General features: G+C 38.2%; 1 long non-coding RNA gene across 2 annotated transcripts in view; it reads right to left on the bottom strand.

Moving 5' to 3' along the window:
* LOC106084905 (uncharacterized) overlaps positions 1-25842 on the bottom strand; it is a 417203-nt gene that overhangs the window by 91598 nt on the left and 299763 nt on the right. For both annotated transcript variants that reach the window (XR_009398537.1, XR_009398536.1), the window contains exon 10: positions 7615-7670. This is a non-coding gene — a long non-coding RNA (uncharacterized LOC106084905). The remainder of the gene's footprint in view (positions 1-7614; positions 7671-25842) is intronic.

The raw sequence follows: 25842 nt of genomic DNA, 5'->3' as shown, positions 1-25842 counted from the left end.
GCAACTCACTGTCTCAAATTTCAGCAAAATCGGATAACTAATGTGGCTTTTATGGGCCTAAGACCCTAAATCGGATAACAAATGTAGCTTTTATTGGCCTAAGACCCTAAATCGGCGGATCGGTCTAGATGGGGGCTATATCAAGATATAGTCCAAAATAACCCATCTTCTTAACTTAACCTGCTTATGGACCAAAAAAGAATCTGTGCAAAGTGTCAGCTCAATATTTTTAAGACTGTAGCGTGATTTCAACAGACAGACGGACGGACATGTCTAGATCGATATATAGGATCTATATATACTTCGAGCGATCAGATAAGTCAAATTATAGTTATGGTTCATATGAGGGCTACATCCAAATCCGCACAGATATGGCCGATTTAAAATACACGACGAACTGCATAAGTAGTATGGCTAGGTTTACTTGTCTAGACCATCAAAAATATATGTACTCTGTAAACAGATCACAGATAGATATTCTGAAGTGCTACAAGCGCCGGTATACTCACCTTTGGTGGCTATAAAAGTATGCAAAATGTGCAATCAACACCCAAAAGTTATTTCATTAACTACATTCTGTATAAGAAGTTCAGGGTATTCACTTGAAAAAAAGTGTCACTTGAGTGAAAAGGCAGTTTGTATCCGACTTAATGATTTGAAAGATTTATGCGACAGTTCTCCTTTGCTGATTATGCTTCCTTTGGTTTTTGCTAACTTGGCAATCCCCATTAAAATCTATGTCAGATGCTAATTAAATTTGTTTTAGTCTTTGGTACAATAAATTTGTTTCGGGTCTCTTTAAGCACCACAATATATCTTAGGCATGATGGAAGGCCAGACAAACGAACGAGCGAGTGAACGAAGGAAAGGGAGAAAAAAAAGACGTTTTAATTATGCTTACTTTGCCACGGCAAGTAACAATGTAATCTGTTAAGGAATGTGTTTAGCATTTCATTGTAATTTTTCCGTGTTGCCTTTTTCTTCGCATTTTTCTCGGCGAACCCCAGCGGCCACCAAATTATGTGGTCCAATTTGACTGAGCCACTGCAGGACGGCTATCATGAGACACATCATGACCTCATGGCAAAAGTTGTCAGCTTGTTAAGCACTCCATGTTGAATAATGCTAATATTAAACTTAAGTCAGACGTTTCGCAAATGCCCGGCTCTGGCAGCAGCATTCGAGAAGAGGGGGAAAGAAAAATTAAATTCATTTTACTTTCAAAAATTTAAAACTCAAACAGAAGGACATCATGATTTGTAGCTTTTCGAGTGTCTTTTATGCTGTCACTGCAAGGAGAACAGCACCAAAGACAACGACAAAGCGTAGCGCCTAACGAAGAAAAAATCAAAAACCTTGCTCAAGTGGAATGGAAAAGGGAGCTCTAGCTGCTCATCAAAACGTATAAGGACACCAAGAGGAGGACAACAAAGGCGAATCTTCAAGAAAATTCGCATTAAAGTCAAGTGATATTCCAGTTCACCGGAAGAAGAGAGACAGAGGCGTAAATCAAGGCAAAGCAACTTTAAATTATACACAAATCAGAAAATTCAATAACAATTTGAGAACATTTAAAGCAAAGTGTAAAGTGACGCATTTAGGTATCTGTCTCTGTACTGTTTCCTTCTCGTGTCCCCCCCCACCCCCCCACCGGACATGGTGTGGGGGTATTATTGTATTAATTCGATTGTAATAAATCGCAAAACTTTTAGTTATTTATCCAGGCATGGAAATTGAACCATGAGGGGCTGTTGGTGGGGCTGATCAAGAGCCAATTGATAGACATCTTTGAATGAAACACAATACCCAATACGGAGACCATTGGTATCTGGGTACTTGGTCGCATAACAAGAACGAACAACTTTGAAGGCAAGAGCCCAGCAATCCTCCATCGAACGGAATACATTTCACAAACAAAGGAATAAACATCCGTTTCCTTTGCCTTCTGGTTTGTGTGCAGGAGCGAGTGGGTTCATCATCTTTTGGCCCAACGGAGGCGGTGGCAGTGGCAGTGCCACTGTTTCTCTGCATTCCATTGACTTTTGCGTTGGGGTCTATTCTTTCTCTTGTTTTCAGTAGCTATTGCGTCTATCGCTCATTGTTGTAATTGTTGTTAAACATCCACTTTTGCAATTTGTATTTCCCCTTATTTGTTGTATGGCAGGCAGGCAGGCAGTCAGTCCGAAAGGGAAGAAAACATACCTTACAAATAAATGCACACACACAACAATACACATACATATCGTACGACTACTAAGACACTGTGTCCTATCTTTCATCCATTTCCTGTATCTGAAGAAAGCCAGGACAAAGAATGCAGAAGCATGACTTAAGCATTCATCTACGAGATTGTGCTCTGCTGGTGCAGGTGGCCCCCCTGGATGTGGTGGTGGGGGGGGGGGGTGGGTGAGAGCGCCTGTGTTTGAGGCGAGTACTTTTCATACGGCAACACAACTAATCAAATTTGTTTGCTTTTTCAAAAGAGGAAATCGTATCATTTAAACATTAACATTGACAACAACAATAAGTTACAGCAATAAAATGCGACGACTGTAGTTGCTTAGGCGAGGGTGTTATATTCAGTTGGAAAACATTTAAAAATTGTTGATAGATGTACCAAAGGTATGATAGGTATTGGAAGACTATTAAAAAGGGAAATTATGTTGGACTAGACCAATTATGTTGGACTGGACCAATGTTTTGTGAAGATTCAAAGAAAGGCGAATATTATTTCATATAGATATAGAAAAATTGCAAATAGGTTGATATATAAGGTAGTGATACTGTGTTAATCATTTTGCAAAAACGTGGGTCTATCCCGCCTCCATTTAAGCGTTGCAAACAAATATACAAAGTTATAATACCCAGTAACAGGTCGCCCACTAGTTGCGTTGGGTATATAATGGGTATAAGGTCTATGAAGATTTTGCGAACAGCCAAAATGCTTAGGCGATTTCAATATCTTTAGTATTTGATGTGGCGACAATATCAAGTGCTTATTGAGCAGAAGCCACAATTTTGGTACGATCTTTGCAAAATTTTGCGCAAGACATTCTATTTTATGTTCCAATATGGACCAAAAAGGTAACTTGTGCAAAATTTTTCGATAATCGAACGACTAATGCAACCTGACCTTGACAGGAAAAAATTTTGAAGTCGAGAGGCACGGATTAGGATTTTATTTTAGATACGTGTTTTTTGGTAAACTTCTTAGAATTAAAGGTAGTTTAAGTTTTCGCTATACGATTTAAATCTCTTTTTAGGCTAACAAAGGATAAAATAATTTCTATGGTATTAGAGCTTCGATTCGGACCATATTTGAATTGAATATTGAAGACCATAATAAAAGTCATTGTGCAAAATTTCAGCCAATTCGAATAAGAATTGCGCCCTTTATGGCCTCAAGAAATAAAATCGGAAGATTGGTTTATATGAGAGCTGTATCAGGCTATAGACCGATTCAGACCATATTTGACACGTATGTTGAAGGTCATGGGGAAGCCGTCGTATAAAATTTTAGTTAAATCTGATTATAATTGAGCCCTCCAAAGGCTTCAGAAGTCAAGATCCCAGATCGGTTTATGTGGTAGCTATATCAGGTTAAAAACCGATTTAAACTTTATTTGGAAGTCATAACAAAGCACGTTATGCAAAATATCAGGAAAATCGGATAAAAATTGCGCCCTCTAGCGGCTCAAGAAGTCAAGACAGCTATACCAGGTTAGGGACTGATTTGAACCATACTTAACATAGTTGTTGCAAGTCATTACGAAACACTCCTCGCAAAATTTTAGCCAAATCGGCCGAGAATTGCGCCCTCTAGTGGCTCAAGAAGTCAAGATCCAAGATCGGTTTATATGGCAGCTATATAAAAACATGGACCGATTTAGCCCATTTACAATCCCATCTAACCTACACTTATAAGAAGTATTTGTGCAAAATTTCAAGCGGCTAGCATTACTCCTTCGAAAGTTAGCGTGTTTTCGTGAGGCAGACGGACGGACGGACGGACGGAGGGACATGGATAGATCGACTTAAAATGTCATGACGATCAAGAATATGTATACTTTATGGGGTCTTAGACGAATATTTCGAGGAGTTACAAACAGAATGACGAAATTAGTATATCCCCATTCTATGGTGGAGGGTATAAAAAATCGACCCGCCCTAATGTATATACATTGCAGGGTTTGAAAGTGATATTTTCCGATCAGAAAGTGACCTGCCATGACAGACACAATGACTAAGACGTCTGTTCTAGCAAGCGGCAGTAGTGCGGTAGACCTCTTCAGGTCTAGACCAGGCCACATAATTTTGAAATGCTTACACCCCCGCCTTTGTGACCATCTATCATCCGTTGCCCATCGGTTCTGATCCTGTAGACTTTGCTTACATGTCGTCCGCTCTACAATTCCCTTGGATATCTCTGTAGCCCGGCACACAGAGCAGATGAATTTTGAACTGTTCAGCCAGCTCGTTTACAGATCTGCAACATTCGAGGACAGTTTTCCAGGGATGCAATGGTTGTCTCGTTGTCTGAGAAGATATTTATGCCAATCGTCGTTATGACATTACATCTTAACCATTCCACCAAAGATCATCGCTTAATATGATTGCCTGATCTTGCAGGCGAATTAGAAAACATTCTGATAAAATATTTGCAGAATCACTAAGGGCGTCGAAGAAGAAACAAATCTGCTGTGTATGTATCCCAGACGGGCAAGCTAAAGCGGCTCCACTTCAAGTTCTTATTTTCTTGAATCCTGCCTGCGTGTTTGAACACTTGCAGGTTGTTCCCAGATGTAGAGCCGGAATATGGGTACATAAAAAGTATAAATATAAGCAAGCTTTGTAGTAATCTAAGACGATCTAAGATTAGCGATCCGCATGTCTTTTAGTTTATCAGAATGTTGTGATCACGCTACAGTCTTACACTTATAAACAGAAATCTTTAGGTGTGAGGGTTCATAGCGACGTTACCCTCGATTTACGCCCTTGAGCTTATAACAGCAGAACTTGTTACCCGTTTGTGCAAAAATAGGGAATAGTGAGTTGGATTGGACTATGCAAATATTTGTGTCTAATATGGCGCAAATCAGAGCACATTTGAATTTAGCAGCTATTGCGACGGAACACCAAATTTGAAGTCTCGAGAAAATGGAAGGAGCATTACAAATCTCCGATCCTGTTGTCCACAAATGCCATAAACACAATTTATATACTTCACCAGCTCCATGATGATTCATATTTCATAGCGGACAACAAAAAGCAAAATTAAATACCAGCTGACATTTGACGAACACTTCAGGATTTGCAGTTCAGCAAGACATTTACGAAACTTTATATTTTCCCAGTACAATAAGGAAGAGAAGGATAATAGAATGATTAAATTTTGTCCAACACCAAGGACATCCGCAGCTTCATCAGCCCACAAACAATAAATAGGGAATTTATGTACAGATTGTCGTCATGTTTTGATTTATTTACAAATGTGCCTACACTCAAGGTTCAATTCGAGTAATTGAAATGAATGTCTGTCATTTGGGAGCCCAGACAATAAAAGACAAACTGACAGTTGTTAATTGGTATAATTAAAGTTGCTCAACGGCTTATAAAGTTATAATCATCTCTGTAGAGGACTTAATATTGGATAATTAATTACTTGGACTATATATGATTGTTTATCAAAATCAACCAACGTTCCATGCCAGCTTAGAAGATTGAAAGTGTCACTTTTGAATTGATTTTCATTTTAATACATTTTGTTTTACCTCAATACAATGTTTCATGAACAGTCTAATCATATGCAACAGAGGTGCTTAGCGTACTTTTGGGGTTTGCATGGTGAATAACTTTGAGAGGGGTGTCATTACGGATGATCTCAATCTAATATCTGATAAATGTCGAATTAAAGTGAATATTGCCATTTTAACAGGACACATAAGGACATGCTCAACAGGGTTACGAAAGAAAATATTTATAATATAGGAAATAATGAAGGCAAAAAAGTGCAAAGGATTCCAGACCGATATATATATTATAATTCAAGTAAAATAGTTGCCCACCATTTGGTGATCATTGCTCCAATCGTTACTCGCTAATCCATCATCCTAGAGATTGTTCTCCGATCCTAGCCACTTCAGACCATGGCCGAAATCTAATATCCTTGTAAATTTGAAGGAACTCAAATATTCCAAAGGCCTTATATACATTAACGTTGAGTGGAGCGGATGCATTTCGTTTCGCTCCTCGAAGAAAAATATCTGTACTTCGGAACAGGTACCTATTATGACAAATTTCAAAGCTTTTCAGGTGTAGGCTCACAATGGACTTCAAAGACCCAATAGCTGCGGTGGTGGCATCAGACCATAGGATGTTGTCCACCTCTCCTACAGGTGTGGGTGCATTGGCACCTGTAGTCGAGAGTAAATGCACAACCAGTCATCATACTAACTAATGAGGAAGAGACGGATAAACCAGAGGGATGCACAGTTCGTTCCCAGTCTTTAAGTAAAGATTGTGTTTCCGATTCAGATTCGGACATCGACAGTACCAATCAAAGAGTCAACGCAGCCGAATCGAGTAATGAAGACAGCGGGATGACGTGAGAAGTGAGTGAGGCCATCTGGGGAACGATGAAGGAGAAAGAGGTGTATACACCGGCACCGCAATCAGGGGAAAGTGCAGGATACTGAAAGGGTTAGCTAGTTCTAACCCTAAGTAGAATCTAAATCCAGGCACTTCTACGGAGGCTGAAATAAGCTCCCCGCTTTCAAGTATTCTGGGAAGACCAAGCCAGCCCAGAAGGTCTGGCCTCTAGAGGGCGCAATTCTTATCAGATTTGGCTGAAATTTAGCACGTGGTAAATATGATATCACTTCCAATAATTGTGCTAAGTATGTTTAAGTCAGTTCATAACCTGATATAGCTGCCTTATAAACCGATCTTTGGTCTTGACTTCTTAAGCTTTGGCTGAAATTTTGCACATCGTGCTGAAGAATGACTTCCAACAAAGACTTCGGGCCAAGTATTGTCTAAATCGGTCTTAAACCTGATACAGCCGCCATATAAACCGATCTAGACTTCTTGAGCTTCTAGAGAGTTCTTATCCGATTTGGCTGAAAATTTACACGTATCGTTGAAGAATAACTGTGAAAAGTATGGTCTAAATCAGTCCATGCCCTGATATAGCCGCCATATAAACCGATCTCTGATAGACTTCTTGATCTTCTAGAGGACGCAATTCTTATTCAATTTGGTTGAAATTTTGCACATGTCGTTTTGGTATGACAACAATTGTACCAAGTATGGTCTCAAAAGCTTAATAACATGATACAACTGCCATAGAAACCGATCTCCCAATTTGACACTCTGAGTTACTGGAGGGCGTTATTCATTTACTCGATTTGTCTGAAATTTTGTAGGTGGTATTTTTTTTATGACTTCTAACAGCCATGACAAGTATGGTCCATATCGGTCAATAACTTGATCTTGCTCATATATATATTGAAAGTCATTCAAAGAACTTGACAAATGCGATCCATGGTGGAGGGTATATGAGATTCGGTTAGGCCGAACTTGGCACGATTTTATTTGTTTTATTCTTCAACTTACAACAGAATAAGAATTGAGTAATTTAAGGTAAATTACCATCCGTCCATAAAAATCATCTGAAATTAAAAAAAAAAAAATTACAAAGTTGGTTAGTTTTGAAAACTTTGAAAAAAAAGGTGTCGCTTCAATATGTCGATTTTTAGCTTGTGTCGAGTATCGTTAAAATCGGTACGTAACCTGGTTTAGCTTTCATATAAACCAATTTCTCGATTTGATTGACTCCTTGAGTCTAGAGAAGGCGTCATTACCACTCGTTTTGACTGCAATTGCGCACATAATGTTTTGCTTTTTCCTTTAAATAGAGTGGTACAAAGCAGTCCATAACCTGATATAGCTCTCATAAAAGCCGATCACCCGATTTGACTCTTTGAACCTATAAAGGGCGACATTATTATCTGATTTGGTTACAAAATTGTAAGTGATGCGTTGGTTTGATTTCCTACAACTGTGGCAAGTATGGTTCAAATCGGGCTATTACCTGATTTAGCTGCCACATAAACCGTACTCCACGTATGACTTGTTGAGCCTCTAAAAAGAAAAATTACCACCCCATTTAATTAAAATTTTGCGATTAATATTTTACACTGACTTGCAAAAGCCATGCTAAATATTGTTCAAATCAGTCCATGACTGAATAGAGCTCCTATATAAACTGATCTCTCGATTTGACTTCTTAAACCTCTAGAGGGCATAATTATTATACCATTTGGCTTACATTTTGAGTGTTGTTTCGACTTCCCAGATCCACGCTAAGTATGATCTAAATCGGTTAAGCAGCCGATTTAGTCCCCATAAAAATCAATTTTTCGATTTGACTACTTAAGTATTCCAGGACGCCGAACACCGATTTGGGCTGAAATTTCAAACATTGTATTTTTATACCCTCCACCATAGGATGGGGGTATACTAATTTCGTCATTCTGTTTGTAACTACTCGAAATATTCATCTGAGACCCCATAAAGTATATATATTCTTGATCGTCGTGACATTTTATGTCGATCTAGCCATGTCCGTCCGTCTGTCCGTCTGTTTGTTGAAAGCACGCTAACTTTCGAAGGAGTAAACTAGCCGCTTGAAATTTTGCACAAATACTTCTAATTATTGTAGGTCGGTTGGAATTGTAAATGGGCCATACCAGTCCATATTTGATATAGCTGCCATATAAACCGATCTTGGGTTTGGATTTCTTGAGCCTCTAGAGGGCGCATTTTTTATCCGATTGGAATGAAATTCTCCACGATGTGTTTCGATATGGCTTCCAACAACTGTGTCAAGTCTGGTTCAAATCGGTCCTTTACCTGATATAGCTGCCGTATAAACCGATTGGAATAAAATCCGATTAGAATGAAATTTTACACGAGGTATTTTGTTATGATTTCCAACAACTGTGCCAAGTTTGGTTCAAATCGGTCCATAGAGGACGCAATTCTTATCCGATTAGGCTGAAATTTAGCATGACGTATTTTATTTTGACTTTTAAGGCTTGTGCCAAATAAGGTTCAAATCGGTTCATAACCTGATATAGCTGCCATATAAACCGATCTGGGATCTTGACTTCTTGAGCCTCTAGAGGTCGCAATTATTATCCCAATTGCCTGAAATTTTGTACGACGGATCCTCTCATGACCATCAACATACTTGTTTATTATGGTCTGAATCGGTCTATAGCCTGATACAGCTCCCATATAAATCGATCTCTCTATTTTACTTCTTGAGGCCCCAGAGGGCGCAATTATTATTCGAACTGGCTGACAGTTTACACAGGTCTTCAACATATAACTCAATTGTGGTCCGGACCATATCTTAATATCTATTAGCAGAGCAAATCTTTTGTTTTAAGGTTTTTATACCCACCACCGAAGTATGGGGGGTATATTCATTTTGTCATTCCGTTTGCAACACATCGAAATATCCATTTCCGACCCTATAAAGTATATATATTCTTGATCAGCGTTAAAATGTAAGACGATCTAGACATGTCCGTCTGTCTGTTTGTTGAAATCACGCTACAGTCTTTAAAAATAGAGATATTGAGCTGAAACTTAGCACAGATTCTATTTTTTTGTCCATAAGCAGGTTAAGTTCGAAGATGGGCTATATCGGACTATATCTTGATATATCCCCCATATGGACCGATCCGCCGATTTAGGGTCTTAGACCCATAAAAGCAACATTTATCACCCGATTTTGCTGAAATTTGAGACAGTGAGTTGTCTTGGACCCTTCGAGTTCTTTCTCCAATTTGGTCCTGATCGGTTCAGATTTGGATATAGCTGCCATATAGACCGATACTCCGATTTAGGGTCTTATGCCCATAAAAGCCACATTTATCCCCCGATTTTGCTGAAATTTGAGGCAGTGAGTTGTCTTGGACGCTTCGAGTTCTTTCTCCAATTTGGTCCTGATCGGTTCAGATTTGGATATAGCTGCCATATAGACCGATCTCTGGGTTTTAGGTTTTGGGACCATAAAAGGCGCATTTATTGCCCGATATCGCTGATATTTTAAACAGTGAGTTGCGTCGGGCTCTTCGACGTCTTTCTTCAATTTAGCCGAGATCGGTCCAGATTTGAATATAGCTGCCATATAGACCGACTTCTCGCTTTAAGGTTTTGGGACCATAAAAGGCGCATTTATTGTCCGATTTCGCTGATTGGACAGTGCGTTATGTTAGGCTCTTCGACGTTCTTCTGCAACTTGGCACAAATCGGTCCAGATTTGGATATAGCTGCCATGTAGACCTATATCTCGATTTAAAGTCTTGGCCCCAAAAAAGGCGCATTTATAATCCGATTTCACTGAAATTTGACACAGTGACTATTATTAGGCTTTTCGACATCCGTGTTGTATGTGGTTCAGATCGGTTTACTTTTAGATATAGCTACTAAAAAGACCAATATTTTGTTATACACAATTGAACAATGATTTGTACTTGCTAGTATTTGGTCCAAATCGGAACATATTGCGATATAACTGCTATGGGACATAAGGTATGCAATTTTAATTTGATGAAAGGTGGTTATCCAAAGTCGAACTTAACGCCTTTTTACTTGTTTATAAATTCTACGGCCATAACAAGTAAGTTCCATATCGGTCCATAGCTTGGTATAGCTCCTAAAAATATAAGGAAATCGTTACAATAACATGTCTGATGCCATCCGCGGTGGCTCGGACTTATCGCACTTTAACTTGTTTTAAACTCACCATCATAGGATCGGTAATACCTGACTAAATTTTGATAAAGCCCATATATAATCCGATCTCCCTATTTCGGTGAGATTTCATTTCGAAAATGGATGTTTCGATGTATTGCAAACGGAATGATTAAATACATATACTCCCCCTCCGCTCATATGGTGGGTATAAAAAAAATTAAATCCATACAAATACCCTATATGGAAGGATGCAGGAATATGGATATATTTATATAGAGGTTTAAAATGGAGGCTTCCATAGTGCAGAGGTTAGCATGTCCGCCTATGACGCAGAACGCCTGGGTTCGAATTCTGGTAAGAACATCAGACATTGTCAGCTGTTGTTATCATCTCGTAATGCTGTACTATGTACTATGCCATGTTTAAACTTCTCCGCAAATAGGTGTCGCACTGCGGCAACACGTTCGAACTCGCGCTATAAAAAGAAGACCTTAATGATTGAGCTTAAACTTGAATAGGACAACTCTCATTGTTATGTGAAGAGCTTGCCTTAATGGAATGTTCAGCGGCAAATTTGCAAAAACTTGCAGTACTCAAAAATGATTACATGTTCATATAAAATGCCGTGCCTTCTGTAAAAGGCCAATTTCGATACAACTCTCTCCATTTAAATTTACGTTTTAACATTTTTTTTAGCAATTTAGTAATTGCACTTCTGCCAATTGTTTGCTTGTCGTTTTTTTAATCAAACTTCACTTGTCTGCTTTTCTTCTGCTCTTTAATTTTATTGGGTATTATCTGCGCTTCGTGTTGTAAGAAACCGAAAAAAAAAAAATGAAAATTCGCATTGGATTTGCCTCGTTTCCGTGACTTTAAGCGAATGATTGCATGCAAATTGTATGTCATGCACGCACTGTGTACACTTAATCAGCAAAAACGTTTAATTATCCATTTTATTTCTTGGCAAACTTTATTAAAAGTCGAAGCAATGACTGGCTGTGAAGAGATCGGAGATAAGCGACAACTACATCAACAAAAATTGTCCACGCAAAAATTTATTGAAAATTTTGCTTAAAAGTTGGCTCATTGAGGCCAACTTTTCTTTTGATTTCGACGAAATTTGGAATGATAATTTTTCACAGATTACATGATATTTAATTGAATATAATATAGTATTGAGATATAGCTGATATATAGACTGAAATAGTGATCCAGGGTTGTCAAGGTTGTCCGTCGAAAATTTCTTCAGAAATGTGTAGTCAGGGGTAGGTTCTATATTTGTACACTAACCTTGTAATCCATAATCGCTGAATGTGGCCTATATCCTAAAGGCCTCCAAAGGTAATCAAAATCTCTCCAGACTTTGATCTATTTGAAGTGCGACAAAAAATCAAAAAGTTTTCAATCATACAACCCTGCCTGAAAAGTAATGATGGGACAATGGAAATGCTCAATGGGCAATATGACTCAATAACAACACTGCTAACATTCTATACAACAATTGTGCCTTTAATGATATCTGCAATTGAAAGACCACAAAACGGAAATTTTATTCATCAATATCTCCATTCGTGATATTTAATTTCGACTCAAAGTATTTAATAGATTGCACTGCATTTAAGTCAACTCCTCCTCCACCCTACCTTGGAGAATCAATGCTTTTGTTTGAATAGCCAACCATTTGGGCTCCCATCACTGACGGCCTAACGGGGCCAGCTACCGTATTGGTAGCACGTTTACAAAGTGACCGCCACCACCATTTTGGCCAGTTAAAGCTTTTGTTTATAATCTTTTGTTGTTTTAATAACGTTTGGCCAACCACATGCGAATTTTTGGCCAGTGAATTGCTGGCTTGCGTCAAGCAAACCACACGCTCACACTTCCTCAAACAAATAGGCTCAAATACACATGTGGCGCGTGGCCACAACATTTACATATACAATTTAAATTATATCGACTGCATGAAGTGCAAGGATGCAGAAAAATGCGCGAGATGAATGAATAGCCGCTGTATGTGTTAGGTGATGGTTTGTATGGTCTGGAATTAATGTCTGTTCAGGCCTTTAACAAGTTGTGCATTCAAACTTAGGGCCTTTCATCATTCTTGTCAGACTATTAAGTGAACCGTGTAGCAGTTATTTCAGCTATAGAAATTAATACTCTCTAAGAGCAAGCGGGCTGTTAGGATATAGAGGGGGATGTCATTAGAAATATTCAGTATGAGCAATCGAGGAGGCGATCAGATACATTTTTTGAGGATGCTGGCACAGCTTAATGCATCGAGCAGTAGTGAAGTACTTGGGTTGTTATTGTGTCAATGCTATCACAAAAGCCTTCAAAACCCTTTTTCGCACTAGTCCGCCGATGGCAAAGACTGATCAAAATGAGGTAAGGATCAGGCTTCTGCCTTTCAGTCCGCCCGTCTTTCTGCCAGTCTATCTTCTGTCCTTCCGAACACAATCGTTTCCAAATTTGGCACAGGCATCTTTCCTATTGAAATAGGAAAAAAATCGGTTAAGATTCAGATGAAACTCCCATATATATGTATTTCCCGATTTTCACTTCTAGGGCCTTTGCAAACGCGCTTATCAACCGACCTTCGCAAAATTTTCCATAACTATGACTCCTCCAGTATGTACGAATTTTGGTCGAAATTCTACATGTAAAATTATAGTAAGTTTTATTTCCGTCGACCAAGCCCGCATACCCAAAGTGGTGTAGGGTATCAAAAGGTCGTCTGGGCTGGCTTTAGTCCGTCCTTACTTGTTTATATTCCGGATAAGGATGCTTCCAGTACTTGCTCAAAAAGTGAGAATCGTGAGAACAGTTTATATGGGTCCTAATCGCATTAAAGGTCATCGTGAAAAATTTCAGACAAATTGGTTAAAAAGCGCTCCCTCTAGAATTTCAAGAAGTCAAATCGCGAAAACGAATCATTTATTTATTTATTAGTAAGGAAGTTGTGGAATGGCTAAGATACAATGTCCTTACGACGATTGGTATAAATATCTTCTCAGACAGCCAGGCAGCTATTAAATCCTTGGAGAAAGTATTTCTGAACACAAAAACCGCCCTCGACTGTCGCAGATCTTTCAACGAGATGGCTGAACAGTTCAAAATTCACCTGTTCTGGGTGCCGGGCCACAGAGATATCCCAGGGAATTCTAAAGCGGACGAGCTTGCGCGACTAGGAACTACCTTACACACTCCAGGAACACTGGAATGTGTAAATAAGCCTCTATCGACATGTAAGCTAAGTTTTCAGTACCAGGCCCGAAGGGCAACGGATGATAGATGATCACAAAGAGGGGCCTGTGAGCGTTCCAAAACTATGTGGCCTCATCTAGACTTGAAGTGGTCTTCTGTTTTGCTGTCATTAGCTAGAACAGACGTCTATGTCATTGTGTCCGTCATGACAGGTCGCTGTCTAATCGGAAAACATGCTGACAGACTGAAGGTTGCCAGCAACGACTTTTGCAGAAGCTGTGAGGACATCGAGGAAGAAAGACCATAGAACACCTTCTGTGTGTGTGTCCCGCACTGGCAGTCAGACGGAGTTCCACTTAAGGTTCTCATTTCTTTGAGAACCTGTATGATTTAGCGGATGTGAACATTAGCAAGTTATTGGGCTTTTTAAAGCGATCTGGATGGTTCAACGGTTGGAACTAGAAGGCATCTTCCTTCTTTCGTTCCTGTGGTATGACAATGGACGAAAACGTCTAAGTGAGTCTGATGGCAGACTGCCACTTAAACCTAACCTAACCTAAGTTTATAGTAATTAGAAACATAATAAAGAAGAACAAGTAAGAGCGTGCAATATTTGGCCGGACCGGATTTCAAGTTGAGAACCTGTATGATTTAGCAGATGTGAACATTCGCAAGTTACTGGGCTTTTTAAAGCGATCTGGATGATTTAACGGTAGGAACTAGAAGGCATCTTTCTTCTTCTGTTCCTGTGGTATCACAATGGACGAAAACGTCTAAGTGAGTCTGATGGCAGACTGCCACTTAAACATAACCTAACCTAAGTTTAGAAACATAATAAAGAAGAACAAGTAAGAGCGTGCAATGTTTGGCCGGACCGGATTTCAAGTTCTTTGTCCAGTATTCCTTTATAGGTAAACAAAGAATAATGGATAAGAATTGCTATGATATTGAAGCTAAATCAGGTTATCGAAAGATTCGGGCCCTGCTTGGGTTGGATGTTGGAGACCATAGTAGAAGTCATTATGCAAAATTTGATACAAATCCGATAAAAATTGCGTCTTATTGGGGCTCAAGATTTCAAATCGGGAGATCGCTTTATTTGGGAACTATTGTATATCAGGTTATTGTATATTTGGATACTACTTTGGAAAAACCACATCGTACAAAATTTTAGACAAATCGGACACAAATTAGGGCTTCTGGGGGCTCAAGATGTTAATTCAGGAGACAGGTTTATATGGGAGCTATATCAGGTTATAGACCGACATGAACCATTTTGGCACAAATGTTAGAGTAATCGGATGATAGTTGGGTCTTCTAGCTTTTCACGAAGTCAAGTCAAAGGACCGCATTTTATGGGAGTTATATCCAAATTTGAAGCGATTGGCACAATTGCAATCCTAAAAGTGCAACGACCAACATCAATAAGAAGTGTTTGTGCAAGATTTCAAGCGGCTTTCATTACGCGTTCGATCTATGATATAATAAATGCTCCATTAAGGGCGTAATACCTTTTATTGGAAGATCTGTCCATATGGGGGCCTTATCACCTTCGAACTTATCCTGCTGTGTAAAGTTTCACCTCAAAGGCATAAAGTTCGGCCGGCCCTTTTGTCACAATTCGGCACGGACATTGAGTGGTCTAATAAATATAAGTTACTGTAGAACTAAATATTGGCCTTTTTGGCAACTATATTTTATTTATTTATTTATTTTTATTTTTTACTTATACGTTATAAAACTTACAATTAGTTTTTATAAACGCCTCAGCGCCATTAGGCATAATAGAGGCTAGTTGGCAAAATAACAAAATTCAATTATTTTAATACAATGTTTGATCAGTAATAAATTAAACGATGTTAAAGGTTAATTATCTTATTAGAAGAAAATTAATTTAATTTACAAAAGTGTTTCAGTTTGTGTTTTAAGGTAATTCCTTAGCAATCTTTTAAAAATTGAAATTGGGTTAGACTTTATATCGCTCGGTATATCATTAAACTCATGACTGCCAGAATATTCTACTCTCTGTTTTGTGGTCTCTGTGCGGCACAATGCTACTCTCAGCTGTTGATTGTTGCGGGTGTTGAATGAAACTTGGTTTAGATTAAATTCAATTGTGTGGTGCCCTATGTGGTGAATGCATTTATATACGTACAGAAGAAGCTGCAACTTATAAATTCCATGAATTGGCAAAATAGTTGGAAAAACATTGTCGTATAATGAAACGGTGGGATAAAGTAATGGTAAGTTTGCAACAGTTTTCAGAGCTTTGTTTTGAAGCCTTTGCAATGATTTTAACTCGCCTGTGTTCCTGTATGCATAGACCACAGCCAAATAGTTAAGATGGCTCTGTATTAATGTTTGATAAATTAGATATTTGGTTCTTTCGTCGAACTTGTATTTGAACTTATACAACAATCCAAGTGCTGGAGATATTTTCAACTTTAGCTGATTTATGTGATGATTCCAGTTAAGGTTTGACTGCATATATATGCCCAAATATTTGACAACATTCACTTCGTTTATAGTTTCTCCATCCACAGTGATGCTAAAGTCCATATTATGGCCAGGGTATGGTTTAAATCTGATTAATTTAGTTTTCTTTCTATTTATAAACAATTTGTTCAGTCGCATATACTCAAAAATTAATGCAGAATCTCGTTCCATATAAGTTTTAACCACGGTCGTGGACTTGTACGGATAAAAAAGACATATGTCATCCGCATATACATATGTAAAGCGATCTGAACTATATTAAAGTCGGATATCGGGAGGCTCAAAACAAAATTCAGCGAAATCAAGTAAAAAATAAAGCTTTTATGGGCATCAGACTTCTTATCGGCAGATTGATCTGTATGGCAGCTATATCTAAATATAGTCCGATTGGAACCATATTTGGGTTGGATGTTGGGAGGCTTAAAACTTCGAGCTATTCCAAATTTCAGCGAAATCGGATATGGAACGATCTAATCCCTATTTAGGTCAGGTGTGAGGAAGCTCAAAATAACCCACTGTTGCAAATTTCAGCGAAATCGGGTAATAAATAAAGCTTTTATGGTCTTCAGACCGTTTATCGGGAAATCGGTCTATATGGTAGCTATATCTAAATATAGTCCGATCTGAACCATATTGGAGTCAGTTATTGGGTAGCCTAAAACTACTCACTGTTTCAAATTTCAGCAAAATCGGATGAAAAATAAAGCATTTTTGGGAATTAGACCCTTTATCGGCAGATCGGTCTATATAGCAGCTATATCTAAATATAGTCCGATTTAGCCCGTTCAAGAATTTAACCATCATAAAGCAAAAAGACGTATCTATGCTGAATTGCAGCTCAATATCTCAATTTTTGAAAGCTTTGGAGTGATTACAACAGACGAACGGATATACGGATAGACAGACAGACGGACAGACACGTGGACATCATTAAATCGTCTTAGAATTTTACAACGATCCGAAATATATATACTTTTTAGGATCGAAAATTGATATTTTGATGTGTTGCAAACGGAATGACTAAATGATTATACCCCCTATCCTACGGTGGTGAGCATAAGTAATGATTGTTAGGATGTGGGTAGGCGAAAATTAACTGGAGTTGCTGCGAGGCTTCGTTTTGGTCTCTCTCTATATATTTATATATCCGAACAATGCGAAAAAGCTCCTAAGAGGGTCGTAAAAAGAGAATATGCTCTTAAGAAATCTTCCTACAGTCCTGCTGATCGAACAAGCTCCAATAAGAACTAATCTTGGACTGATACGGCCCACCCGCAATCTCGAAATTTCAAAAATCTAGCCTCACTCGTTTGAAAGTAAGTTCACTTTAGACAGACAGAATGATGTTATGTCAATCAAGACCACTATTTGGAGGTGTTGCAAGCAGAATGACGAAGTTAGTACACTCACATCCTATTGTGGAAAGTATACAAATTGAAAGGCTATTTCCTATTTTTATCAACGGAACACTGCCTTCGTAAATGAAATAGGGTGCGTATACGTTTTTATATCTACCATATGTTTCTCATACGCCACATTATCCCAAAGCAATAATGTAATTTCTCACTTGAGATTGACTCATTATACCTGGCATCACCAAAAAGGGAAACCCTAGACCTATTGTTATACCTATTGTATACCGAGCGGGTTAGTTTAATTCTTGATTCGATTTAGCTATGTCTGCCTTGTTCGCTTTTTTGTGTTGGTCACTCATGTTTAAGCACCTGTGGTGGGTTATTCGGAAATGTTGTGTCTCTGTTAGCTTTGGAATGAATTTTGAAAATATTTATTCAAAAAGGCCTTGCATAAAAAACCCCTTTTGAATTCCGACACTGAGTGGTCACAATGTGTGCTGGTATGTGCTCATTTTTATATATCCTTGTACTCTGCTGCATTGTGAGGCTCTATGCCAATGTAGGCCACAAATAGAGAGACTGACAAAAAAGGATTAAAACAATTTACCATGTTTTTGGTATGCGAAACATATTTTACCTTTTGTGCTAGTGCATAGGTATTTGGAAATCTACGTTGTTATGGTGTAATGGAACTTAGCGGAAAGCAAAAATTTTGTTGGAAATTAGCAATGAATAATTTTTTTCAAAATTTAATATTAAATATAAAGTTTCTCGGGAGGCCACCATAGTGCAGAGGTTAGCATGTCCGCTATAATGCTAAACAACTGGGTTTGAATGCTGGCGATTTTTGTGAGCTACTGAACTATTTGGTATGGCGGTCATGTACAAACTTCTTCCAAAGAGGTGTCACATTGCGGCACACCGTTCGGACTCGGTCCCTTATCATTGAGGTTAAACATAAATCGAAAAGCAATCATTGATATGTGAGAAGTTTGACAAGTTTCTCCATAAATTTCTTACAAAAAATTATTGCGTTACAGCCTAATACATATCCTCATTTAAACAAAGCTGCTGGTCCTCAAAATAAAAATGAACAAATGTTGGCTGTTGCGGATTGTATCCGTTTTTATACCCACCATCGAAGGATGGGGGCATATTAATTTTGTCATTCCGTTTGCAACACATCGAAGTATCCATTTCCGACCCTATATATTTGGTTGCCCAAAAAGTAATAGCGGATTTTTTAAAAGAAAGTAAATGCATTTCTAATAAAACTTAGAATGAACTTTAATCAAATATACTTTTTTTACACTTTTTTCTAAAGCAAGCTAAAAGTAACAGCTGATAACTGACAGAAGAAAGAATGCAATTACAGAGTCACAAGCTGTGAAAAAAATTTGTCAACGCCGACTATATGAAAAATCCGCAATTACTTTTTGGGCAACCCTAGTAAACGTATTCTTGATCAGCGTAAAAATCTAAGACGATCTAGCCATGTCCGTCCGTCTCTCTGTTGAAATCAAGCCACAGTCTTTAAAAATCGAGATATTGTGCTGAAACCTTGCACAGATTCTTGTTTGTCCATAACCAGGTTAAGTTCGTAGATGGGCTATATCTTGATATAGCCCCCATATAGCCCGATCCGCCGATTTAGGGTCTTAGCCAGATTTAATATTTGTAATTTATTTATTTACACCCGCACAACAAGAATATAAAATTCTTATAATTAAAGTGCGGGTAATTATTAACAGATTTTGCTGAAATTTAAGACAGTGAGTTGTTTTACTCCAGTCGACAATCTACTTCAATTTGGTTAAGATCAGTACAGATTTGGATATAGCCCCCATATTGACCGATCCGCCGATTTAGGGTCTTGGGACCATAAAAGCCACATTTATTATCCGATTTCACTGAAATTTCGAACAGTGAGTTGTTTTAGGCATCGTCGATATCTTTCGACAATTTGGCCCTGATCGGATCAGATTTGGATGTAGCTGCCATATAGACCGATCTCTCCATTTAAGGTTTTGGGCCCATAAAATGCGCATTTATTGACCGATTTTGCCAAAATTAGGGACAGTGAGTTGTGTTAAGCCCTTCGACATCTTTCTTCAATTTGGCCCAGATCGGTCTAGATTTGGATATAGCTGCCATATAGACCGATCTCTCGATTTAAGGTTTTGGGCCCATAAAAGGCGCACTTATTGTCCGATGTCGCCGAAATTTGGGACAGCCAGTTAAGTTAAGTCCCTCGACATACTTTTTTAATATGGCGCAGATCGGTTCAGATTTGGATATAGCTGTCATATAGACCGACCTCTCGATTTAAGGTTTTGGGCCCATGAAAGGCGCACTTTATGTCCGATTTTGCTGAAATTTGGGACAGTGAGTTGTTGACGAAAGGTGGTTTACATATAAAGCCGAGGTGGTGGTTATCCAAAGTTCGGCCCGACACAAACTTAACGCCTTTTTACTTGTTAAGTTTACATTGCAAAAAAAGCGTAGTTGGTGTGAAGACCTTCAAATCTCTTTTTGTCGTCACAGAAGCTTTTACAAAAAAATCTTTTCAAATAATCCGAAGGATAACAAAAATTACAACTTTGCTGTAAGCAAATTTAGCAATTATATAGATCACTCCAAGTTTGGATTGAACCAATATGTGAGTGTTCCCATACATTTCATGTTCTTTAGTGGGAAAAACGATACTCCACACTTATGTGAAACTGCGAATGTAAGCTAAGTTTGGCAAACATTTCCAAGGTGATTAGGTCGTGGTCATTCAGAAAGCACAGCATTTAAATATCGTAAGCTAGGATTTGCATAGACCTTTTTTCTTCTCTATTGCATAGAAAACTCATTTCTCTTTAGAAATTCTACGTTTTTTCAATTGTGCACTCAAACAAGTTCATTGTGTCTGTTCTGACAACAAACCACATTTCACATTATATATAAGGCTTGATATTTTTGCAAGGCCTATACATCCATATGTTATTAGCCTGGTAAGAACCTATTCCATTTGTGTATACACACTTTTTGAATGCCATAAGAAATTATTTTTTGTGTGATGTAGAATTTTCTTTGGAGCAATTCTTTCCATAGATATTGGCAAATGAGTAAAATACCCCATATGGGAAGGACAATGAACGAAAAACAAAGTACGCACACTAGCTACAGCCAAAGACAAGTGCGTTTGAGTAGGTATGGGAGGAGGGATGTCAATAGAAATATTGACTTTGATGTCTTTGTGTAAAAAGTGAATACCGCCATCACAGACATATGAATTTGAATTGAGGTAAGCCTATAGCCACAACTCATATGAAACACGGCCGCCAGAAGTGTGTGTGTGTGTGTATGTATGTGTGCGCATCGAAACAGCCCATGTGGTCTGCCTTAGAATTTATCCTTTTATAGTTAGTCTTTGCTTTTAGCATGACATGAGAGTATGTGCGTGTTTTTGTAATTTTCGTTTTCAAGAGAACAAACAAAAAAATAAAAAAGCAACAAATACATAAGGATAATTTTAAAATATGTATATGTTTACATATGTAAATGCACGCATATAAATAAACTTTGACGACGACTTTGTGGAAACTTGAATGAGGAAACAAATAAGGAACGAAAGAGAAGTGTAAGATGAAATGTTGTCTGAAGAACAAACACACACAAAGACACGAATGTGCATACACCGCATTATATTTGTTAGACAAACTAATATTGGACAGCGAGTTTTATAATAAACCAAGAAGCTCCATACAGGGTGTTTTTTAGCTACACTCAAAAAGTTATTAAACCGTCATCTGAGTAGTAAAACCAGAAACAATCAGCGATCGAAATTTGGAAAAAATTTAAACCAAAGTTTTGGTTCTTTGGCTCGTTTTCTTTCCTAAAATCCTACAAATATAGAAAAAACTTAAATTTTGGGCTTTTATCTGTGTAGTATTTTTAATACCCACCACCATAGGTTAGGCGGTATATTCTTTTAGTTATTCCGTTTGCAACACATCGAAATATCAATTTCCGACCCTACAAAGTATGAATATTTCGGATCGTCGTAAAATTCTAAGACGATTTAACGATGTCCGTGTGTCTATCCGTTTGTTGTAATCACTATACAGCCTTCAAAAATGTTGATACTGAGCTGCAATTCGGCAGAGATACGTCTTTTTGATGCATGCTGGTTAAGTTCTGGAACGGGCCAAATTGGACAATATTTGGATATAGCTGCTATATAGATCGATCTGCCAATAAAGGGTCTGAAGGCCATAAAAGCTTCATGTTTTATCCAACTTCTCTGGAATTTGAAACAGTGGGTTGTTTTAAGCCTCCAGACATCCGCCCCAAATATGGTTCAGATCGAACTATATTTAGACATAGCTGCCATATAAACCGATCTGCCGTTTAAAGGTCTGGAACCCATAAAAGCTGCATTTCGTACCGAATTTCTCTGAAATTTGAATCAGTGAGTTGTTTTTCTTCAAAACAATTATCTGTAAAATATATTGGGGACTTAAGTGCAATTCGATACCCCCGTGAGAGGTAACAATCATGTCGCGAAGCGGGGGTCTAACGGTTGAACCTAGATTTATGCATTCATTCAGGAGATAAACTGCCTTGCAGCGTCTTGGAACTTCAGCTACTAATGAGGAGGCTAGGACCTCGCAAGAGATAAGCGATTAAGAAATAAGACGGAAGAGCAGAAACAGAAGAAGATGGACTACCAAGAACTATCCAGTTTTACGATCCGTGACAAGCGTTTAATGCGTATGTCAGCCCTTGCTTCATCGGACACCACTAGAACAAATACAAACGTATATGATATTGCTGGAACTACTAAAACTGCTACAAACGATAGACGCGGGAGTGAAAGCCAAGACAGAATGAGCGTTTAGCTTCGTTTTTAAGCGTTGCGTTGGAAAATGCAATTCTGCAAACAAATCAAATAAAACCGAAAAAAGTATTCACTTTAGTGACATATCCATTCCGCACAATTTCAACATGCATAAAGACAGAGAGGATACACAAACTTTTTTAGAATCGTCATGTCAAATGGGTTTACCACTTAAACATACAACACCTAAAGAAGTTGAGCGTGAAACAAAAGCATTGAAAACTAATAAGTCTCATGGACATGACAATATCACAGAAAATGTTGTTAAAAAGGCGTTAAGTTCGGTCGGGCTGAACTTTAGAATCCCTTAACCTCGGGTATACCACCTTTCATCAAAATCCAGTGAAAAATGCATAATTTATGCCCCCATAGCAGCTTCATCGAAATATGGTCCGATTTGGACTATATTTGACACGGATATTGAGTGGTTTAATAAGAACAAGCCATTGCTCAATTTTGTAGAACAAATATTGGTCTTTTTGGTATCTATAAATATAGACCGATCTGAACCATATACGACGCGGATGTCGAAAAGCCTAGCACAACTCACTGTGTCAAATTTCAGCGAATTTGGGCAATAAATATGCCTTTTATGCCAAGATTTTAAATCGAGAGATCGGTTTATATGACAGCTATATCCAAATCTGTAACGATCTGGGCCGAATTGAAGAGGGCTATCGAAGGACCTAAAACAACTCATTGTTCCAAATTTCGGCGAAATCAGACAACAAATGCGCCTTTTATGGGCCCAAAACCTTAAATCGAGAGAACGGCCGATTTAAGGTTTTGGGCCCATAAAAGGCGCATTTATTGTCCGATTTCGCCGAAATTTGAAACAATGAGTTGTTTAAGGCCCTTCGATAGCCCTCTTTAATTTGGCCCAGATCGTTTCAGATTTGGATATATGGACCGATCTGGGCCAAATTGCAGAAAGTTTTCGAAGAGCCTAAGTGAACTCACTGTCCCAAGTTTAGACAAAATCGGTCAACAAATGCGGCTTTTATGGGCCCAAAAACCTTAAATCGAGCGATCGGTCTATATGGCAGCTATATCCAAATCTAGACTGATCTGAGCAAAATTGAGGCAAAATGTTAAAGGGCCTAACACAATTCACAATCCTAAATTTCGGCAAAATCGGACAATAAATGCGGCTTTTATGGACCCATAACTTTATATCGAGAAATTGGTCTATATGGCAGCTATATCCAAATCTGGACCGATCTGAGCCAAACTGGAGAAGGATGTCTAGTTGGGGAAAACACGCAGATGCAGTACACACCAAAATCCATTCAATTTGCAGCAAAAATGAAATTGCCTAAAACAAACTCTATGAAAAAGTATTTATGATTTCATAAATTTTAGAGACATCTAATTTTTGTTTTAAAGGAAATACGTATGCTTAATTTGGATTATATATTGGTTGAATCACTTATATATTCAATAGCAACTGTAATATGTCAGTCAACAAATGGTCGTAGAATAAACAAAACATTGGGGTCTTTCGGATATAGTGTGGTTATAGAACGGTGTAAGTGACCTTTGCAATCCAAATATATTGAACGGTTTATATGGAAGCTGTATCCAAAATTTTAACCAATTTTGGCCAATTTTAGATTGTAAGCCTCTGTGTATATTAGTGGGGTTGTCAACATTGGAGTTTGTGACGGATCTACCTATGAACAAAAAATAAACAATTCAATCTGCTGCTTAAATCATGCCAACATCTAGCAGTGGTTGCTAAAAACAAAAAAAAAATATTGATTGACTGTACTTTCGGTGTAGTCTTTAGAAAAATAAACATAGTGAATTATGCAGATCTCATTTTGTTTGTTTTTCGCTTGTCCTTGGTGTATCTATGCTTCAATTCACATTTTTTCTATTTTAAATAAGCAAGTGTTAGATACATATGGCAAACAGCGGAAAGAAGCAGGGAAAACTAATAACACAACTAACAAAGTTTTTCAATATTACATACGATGTGATTTGCGAACCCCAAACGCCTTCACTGCTGCCTTTCATTGAAGGCGTTGCCTTCTACATGAGCTTTGTCAAAATTAACAAAGCGAAATTTGATTTTTGGCAAGTTCGAATTTTAATATGTTCTCGTTTTGACATTCTCCGAAAAGAGCAAATAATGGCAACCGACAAGGGCCTAGAGCGTTTTTCATTTCCCTGCACAAGTAACTGAAGCAATATTTTAGAGGAATAAAATGCATGCCAGTGAGATGGGAACGCTTGTACGAAGTGGATTTTTTTGTTGTTGCTAAAAACTAAATTTAATTGAAGATTGCATTATCATTTGGCTGCCATTGGCAGTAGCAGACATCGACAATATGGGCACACTAGTGCAAATACACACACGCACCACAACCACACTATTCATTTTCTGTCTCGCTAATGACACGTTTCAAACTTGCCTTTTGACTCTTCATTATAAGCTATAGATACGTGAGCAATATCGCATGGGGTTTGTTAAGGGAAAATTTTGGAAATTTTTATTTATTTTCATTTGCAAACGTGGTCAATATAAACGGTTTACGAAACAGCACTCAAGCCATTTAAGCAGCAGAACTATGGTGTGGAATAAAAACAAATAACAAGTACAAATATGTTAAGTTCGGCAGGACCGAATGTTGGGAACCCACCACCTAAAATTTACTCAAATTAACTTGAAGGGCTTATGAGTAGTTTATGTACCAAAATTCAGCATAATCTGGCAAAAATTGAAACTTCTAGGACTGTAGAAGTCTAATCGGCAGATCCCATCTAATCGGGAGACCGATTTGGACAATACTTACCCTGGATGTTGAAAGACATTATAGAACACTACGTACAAAATTTCAGCCAAATCGGGACGGATCGATAATTGCGGATTCTAGGGGCTAAAGATGTCAAATCAGGAGATAAGTTTATATGGGAGCAATAACGGGATATAAACCGAATTGGGCCGCTCTTAGCACGGTTATGAGAAGTCATAACAAAATACTCCGTTCGCAATTTCAGCAAAATCGGATAATATTTACGGCTTGTAGGGTCTCAAGAAGCCAATCGGGAGAGCGGTTATCTACATGCAAGCTTGAAGCGACAAGACTAATTAACAAACCTCAACAACCTACGAAGATGCAG

This window comes from Stomoxys calcitrans, chromosome 5 (assembly GCF_963082655.1).
Source record: "Stomoxys calcitrans chromosome 5, idStoCalc2.1, whole genome shotgun sequence".
NCBI lineage: Eukaryota > Metazoa > Arthropoda > Insecta > Diptera > Muscidae > Stomoxys > Stomoxys calcitrans.
This window is presented reverse-complemented; position numbering and strand designations above follow the sequence as displayed.